Below are 5,995 nucleotides of genomic sequence, written 5' to 3'. Positions count from 1 at the left end.
TGGCACGATTAAAGCGGATCCATGGAATGGAGCTCTCTCTCTCTCTCTCTCTCTCTCTCTCTCTCTCTCTCTCTCTCTCTCTCTCTCTCTCTCTCTCTCTCTCTCTCTCTCTCTCTCTCTCTCTCTCTCTCTCTCTCTCTCTCTCTCAACTAGGGTATGAGTGCTCCCTTGGCCTCTTGGCTATCAAACCCCTTCCCCGCAAGGTTCTTGCCACTCCTTCCCCTTCTCTCATCGCCCTAAACCCCCTTAAGCACTCTTTCTTCCTGTTTTTCTTGATTTGTGCCATGTTCTAGCCTAGTTTACAACAACAACCCCCATGCTTTTCCAATCAATCTCTTAACCTTAACCTACTTTAAATGCAACAAAAATCGAAAGCAAAGTACTGAATTGATTTCTCTTACTCTTCTTTTCATCCAATTATCAAAATAGCCAAAATACTTACTTCTTGTGAATATCAAAGACCCTAAACTTCCTACCTATCTCAAGCTCCAATTCAGGGATGAAACCCTTACTTCAATACTCGATTTGAAGCGCGCAAGTGCTCAAGCTTGAATCCATTAGTCCTGACAATGGGACCAAAATGTAGAGATGAGCTCACCCTCAAACGCCAACACCCATGGACCACTTATTGTTCAAGCATTTCAGACGAGCACTACTGGCTATCTCTCACATAACCGATGCACTATCCCTCTCTACGAGTGTAGTGAGATCACCTTAATGCCCAATTGAGTTGCTTCCTCTCTCAAGCACTTCAATAGCTCCATGATTCATGATGCAAACCCAAGCATTCTCAAGCCTCTTCATCTAAGCTTCATCCTCCATAGCCACGCGCGAGACAAGAGAAGAGAAGAGAAGAAGAAGAGAGGAGATGGTGGAGGGCTTCACCTCCAAGATCCCTCACCCTCACACACTCACTCTCTCACTCACTCACACTCTCTCCCTCAAGTTCTCACAGGCAAGCAAGCAAGAGAAGAGAAGAAGAGAAGAAGAAGAGTCCACTTTGCCACACACCAAAGAATGAGCTCTCATTCACTTTTTGAACCTTATATACATGCCCTAAAATCCCATGGATATCCATCCCCTTTTTACATGGCTAAGGCTCTCTTTTCCATTGTTCTTCTATCTTCCCAACTTTCTTCCTACCGCCCATCTACCTTTACAATTTGCACGGGTGAGAGCCCGACGCTCTTAAAATAAATCATGATACGCCTTGCGCTCTTTTATAAAAGTATTGACTTGCACTTTTTATTGTGTGTCTTTCTCCTCGATTTAGGACTTTTATGCACTTCTTGTATTTTCATATTTTTCTTGGTACACCTTCGTCTTCCGTTTCACTTTTACCTTGGCTTTGTCTTCTGCTTTAGATTTTTCGAATTTTCCACCTTGTTCATCTAAGGGGTTAACAAAAAAGAAGAAGCACATGTCAATCACACATACACACACACACACACTCTCTCTCTCTCTCTCTCTCTCTCTCTCTCTCTCTACCCATCTATCTACTTAATTAACCTACTATCTCTCTCCATCTCTCTCTCTCTCCCTCTACTTAAATAATTAACTAACATTCTCTCTCTCTCTCTCTCTCTCTCTCTCTCTCTCTCTCTCTCTCTCTCTCTCCAAACCAATAACAAATAAACTAAAAAATAGAAAAAAATAAAATTACAGCCTGGACGAGAGAGAGAGATCACCGACTTGGATAATAGCTGTGAAAAACTATCCAAAAGACAAATCCTCGTAAGCAAAACCTTTCTGCGTACAAACACATAACCAAAACACCAAAGATTAACAAATAAGCCTATACAAATAAATAATAACAAACCTCACCCGCTCTCCCTCTCCTTCCTTAACTAACCCCTCTCCCCCCCTCTCTCTCTCTCTCTCTCTCTCCACCTAACCTACCTTCTCTCTCTCTCTCTCTCTCTCTCCAACCAACATCTTTCCACCCGGCTCTCCCTCGCTCCACCTCACACACACACAAATATACTCTAACTCTCTCTCTCTCTCTCTCTCTCCAACTAACCTACTCCCTCTCTCTCTAACCTCTCACCACCTCACACACGCACACACACACTCTCTCTCTCTCTCACCAACCTCTCCCTCTTTCTCACCAACCTCACACACACTATCTCTCAGTAACCCTCTCTCTCCCTCCAACTAACCCACCCCCTCTCTCTCTCTCTAGCCAACCTCTCTCCTCTCCCTCTCCAACCTCTCACCACCTCACACACACCCTCTCTCTCTCTCCACCTCACACACTCTCTCTCTAACCTCTCACCACCCCCTCTTTCTAACCTCTCACCGCCTCTCTCTATATATGTGTGTGTGTGTGTGTGTGCGTGTGTGTGTGTGTGTGTCTCCCGACGACAATCGCTCCTAGGCCAAACAATCGTGGTTTCTGGGCTTAACGACAATGGTACAGCTCTCCTGGACGACAGCAATACTCTTCTTCCTGGACGGTGGCACAACAGCTCGATCGTCGGCCGCCCTACACAGCGGCACGATGACATAATGACAGCCACAGCGGCGGCCCAATGATGGCCCAAATGGCCTCTCTCTCTCTCTCTCTCTCTCACGGTTCTCCTATAGATGGCGGCATGGCTCTTCTTGGATGGCAACACAGCGGCATGGCAACCACGGAGAAAGAGAGAGAGAGAGAGAGAGAGACTCACGTGATGCTACTCCCCTGCCACTGCTGCTGCTCCCCAGCTACCATCGTTGCTGTGCTCCCCTACGGAGACAGAGAGTGACAAACATAGAGAGAGAGAGAGAGAGATGAGGAAAGAATCGGCCAAGAGAGAACAATCAGGAGGTTCAGGAGCTCTCCGGTGCTTCGACGCCTCCTGCACCTGCAGCTCAACCAATAAAATAGTATAGATGCTTCGGTTTAGGCTCATTAGTGTGCCACAAATCCTTTGAGCTAATTTGAATATCTTGTTGGAGTTAAGAGTATATGCCACTCGTACTTTTTAAAGTGCAACATTGTGCTTTTGTTGGGCCATTATAAAATTGAACCCATACAAATCTCAAACCCCATGTATTTTAGCTTACTTAAAAGCCTTGAGATTGTCACATTCCAAGTACCTCTATAGGTAGCAATATGGTAGAGGATAATTTAGTTCTAAACATGCATTTAAAAACATAAAGAGAACAAATATAATGCAGATAGTCTTTGGTGCACATAGTCTCGGTTCTTGAGTTTTCAAATAAGTCAAAGAATTTCTTGTCAAACTTTGGAACAAGGATGTGAACATTATCTTGCATTGCATGATTGTGCACCCCTACAATTTAGCAACTAATTCTAGTAGAAAAGGCAACTCAATGATTATCATGCATGTTTTGTTAATGCCGACTTCAAGTTCTCTTGGATCTTCTTGGGACAGAGCTAGGTACAAAGAAAAAAGCTGCTACAAATTTATTTCCAATAGATAGGTACAAAGAAAAAGGCCGCTACAAATTTATTTCCAATACAAGTATAGATAAGTTGATTAAAGAAGGAGAATAAAAACGTTGCTTATTCTAAATACCCTGAATGAGCTTATTGGTCCTAATTATTAGGTCCACAGAGGCCTTCATCACTTGCTAATCTTTAGGTTCCTTGGTGGAGTGAAGGTTTTTCTTTCTTGATTTTTCAATTGATTTAATAAAAATATTGTTTATTTTTTAAACGTGGAAGGATTTCACATCACTTGAACATCAACATTTACATCAAGACTTATTGCCAAGGGGCACCCAATACCATTCACAACAAACACCACATTGTGGTGCATTTTATAATATCAAGCATGAGAACCAACTAGGTGGACTAAATGCCATTTTTATATTATTCCATTTCCCCAAGTGCCTCACCACTTCCCATAAGAGTGGAATCTTGGCCTTGGCTTCAATGTACGTTGTCACTTCCACTTGGTCTCGGCTTCTTATTTCTTCTTTGGCTTTGGTTCCACACTTTCAGGCTTCCTATTTTTGTTTTTCTCTTGAACAAAGATGAAGTACTTCACATCTTGAGGTTTTTATTCTTGGGTGTCTAGTTTAGGGGATGCTAGTACTTACATTTATGTACTTATTCTAAGCTGGAATTGTGAATCATTTGAAATAAATGTCATGGGGACATGCTCTCGATGGGAGGAGATGATAGAGAAGTGCATGTGTTGAGAAATTAGAATGACAATTCATCCCCCATAAAGCTACATTTTCTAGCACAAATATATGGCCATATTTTCAAGAGAGCACAAATCCATGGTTGCGATTGGTCATCTCTTTCCGTTCACATTGAGGTCTTTTTAGTCACTCCATGTGACTTAGACTTTTGGTTGTGCCAAAAAGGTAGGACATAAGCACCACATGCCTCTAAATAAGCTAAAGGAGATTAGTCTTTACATCCTTCTATAGCATTGTGTGGTTGGTTGTAAAGCAAATATTAATGTTTTTAACACTCTTGGATCTTTTTGTGGCTTTTTCCCTTGAATTGTCAAATTGTTTTGTTACCTATTTAATGTAATGGTAATGATTGCTCTTACATGTACTATTTTACCATTGAATCCTCTTACAATTAGAGGTCCTAATTTGTCTTCTTGTTCACCTCCTTTTAATTTGCTTGCAGGGTTTTGCTCTAATTTTCAAGCTATTGTATAGATATTTAGTAGAATGTCAATCATTACTCTGACTTGTGTGGCTTACCATTGAATGCTCTTACATATGGAGGTGATCATTTGTCTAATTGTTCTCCTTTTTCATTAATTTTTCTCCTTTTACTTGTGCTCACATTTTAGTTTTAACTTCTTGTTCTTGAAGGATCGTAATGCTCATTTAACCGATTTTCTATCTCTCTCTATACGACAAGACCATAGTCAACCTTTGGGTCTTATTTACACACGGACTATACTTACCATTGCATTCATGGTTCTATCTTGTTAGCATTGAGTATCAAGGCATTTGTTTTTAAAATGGTAAGATGGCATGGTGAATTTTTGTTCAAAACAATTTCTATTTTTCTTGAGATAAGAGGGAGACTTGTAAGTAAAAATTATCGGCCCTTCTTTTTGGAGATTAAAGTAGTCCTTGCTTTGGGAGAGAGAAAAGAACAAAAGGACAATGCTACAACACATTCTCAAGCACACTTTATTTGTCTTCTTTTTGGTGGTTCAATGTGCTCAACTCGGAAGCTTTGAGCTTGACCTTTCCAACCTATGCTCCCAAGCTTGTTAAATTGTGTTCGTATGCAGGACAATTGACTTGTGCAATGGCCTATCAACTTTGATACAAAGCAAAGAAGTGGAGCCCATATAAACGACATGATAGGAGGAGAAAGAGAGGTAGAGATTGAGATTGAGAGAGAGAGAGAGAGAGAGAGAGAGAGAGAGAGAGAGAGAGAGAGAGATCTGTATAAATTGAAAGACATATGTATATCTAGTTTTGTGGTGAATGGAGCACATCTTTTTTGATAAGGTACTCTATCCCATGGCACGCGCAAGTTAATTTCACTCATGTAAAGCTACATTGATTAAGCTATGCTTTTGGTGGGACTTTGGTGGAGCCAAAGGGGGTACTCCATTCACTATGGCAAGTCCACAAATCATGGGGGGATGCAATAGGATGGGCATTGATGGTCTAAGTTTATATGTCCTCCTTTTAGCATGCATGCACCACATGACAAGTGGGGTTCCCAGTGCAAGTTTGCATGGTGCACGGGCTAAGCGACTTGGGACATTGGAGGTTGATGTGGAGGTCAATGGATGTGTGTGAGGTGGGCCTCTGTATATGCAAATGCTGATTGCGATACATAGGTGCATGCATAGGTGGATGCAACATGCGTGTGAAGGGCCCCTTAGGGAGGCACTGCGAGAGACGCTGTGGCTGTGCTGGGTGTGGGAAGGAGGGGGACTCGGGAGGATGTGAGTGCTGATCTGGACTCAATCGTGTCAGGCGAAAAAGGCGATAGGGCAAAGATTTTGTTTCTATTTAATGTCAATATTATTAAGATTATCCGTAATTTCCT

General features: G+C 42.0%; 1 long non-coding RNA gene across 1 annotated transcript; it reads right to left on the bottom strand.

The window, feature by feature from the left end:
- Positions 1 to 1,010: 1,010 nt before the first annotated feature.
- Positions 1,011 to 2,991, bottom strand: LOC148021795 (uncharacterized). Its single transcript, XR_015694307.1, has 3 exons — positions 2,670 to 2,991; positions 1,693 to 1,749; positions 1,011 to 1,391 (listed from the first exon to the last, which is right to left on the bottom strand). It is a non-coding gene; the product is annotated as an uncharacterized LOC148021795 (long non-coding RNA).
- Between the last annotated feature and the right edge of the window lie 3,004 nt (positions 2,992 to 5,995).

Source organism: Lygodium microphyllum, chromosome 17 (assembly GCF_053477565.2).
Source record: "Lygodium microphyllum isolate KBCC chromosome 17, Lygodium_microphyllum_v1.1.10, whole genome shotgun sequence".
Lineage (NCBI taxonomy): Eukaryota > Viridiplantae > Streptophyta > Polypodiopsida > Schizaeales > Lygodiaceae > Lygodium > Lygodium microphyllum.
This window is presented reverse-complemented; position numbering and strand designations above follow the sequence as displayed.